This window comes from Fulmarus glacialis, unplaced genomic scaffold (assembly GCF_000690835.1).
Source record: "Fulmarus glacialis isolate BGI_N327 unplaced genomic scaffold, ASM69083v1 scaffold24359, whole genome shotgun sequence".
In the NCBI taxonomy this organism is placed as follows: domain Eukaryota; kingdom Metazoa; phylum Chordata; class Aves; order Procellariiformes; family Procellariidae; genus Fulmarus; species Fulmarus glacialis.
The window spans coordinates 1-260 of NW_009231798.1; positions in this window are offsets into that span (position 1 = coordinate 1).

A 260-nucleotide genomic window follows, 5' to 3' on the forward strand; every position below is an offset into this window, starting at 1 on the left:
AATCCCGCTGCTGAGGCCAAGGAGCCTTTGGCTTCCCCTTAAAGCAATCCCAGCTCAGCTCCTCCGGCCCTGGCCGGGAAGGTGCTGGAGCCGACGCGCTCTCCCTGGAGGAACCCCTCTGATTTCTTCCCATTTTGCTGCAGGTGGGACCAGTCTCCCCGCAGCCGCCTCCTCTCCGTCCCCGGGGGGGTCGCTGCGTGAGGAAAATAATACTACAAAGAAACAGGATGAAGACGCTACAGCGGCTGCCACTACCTCCC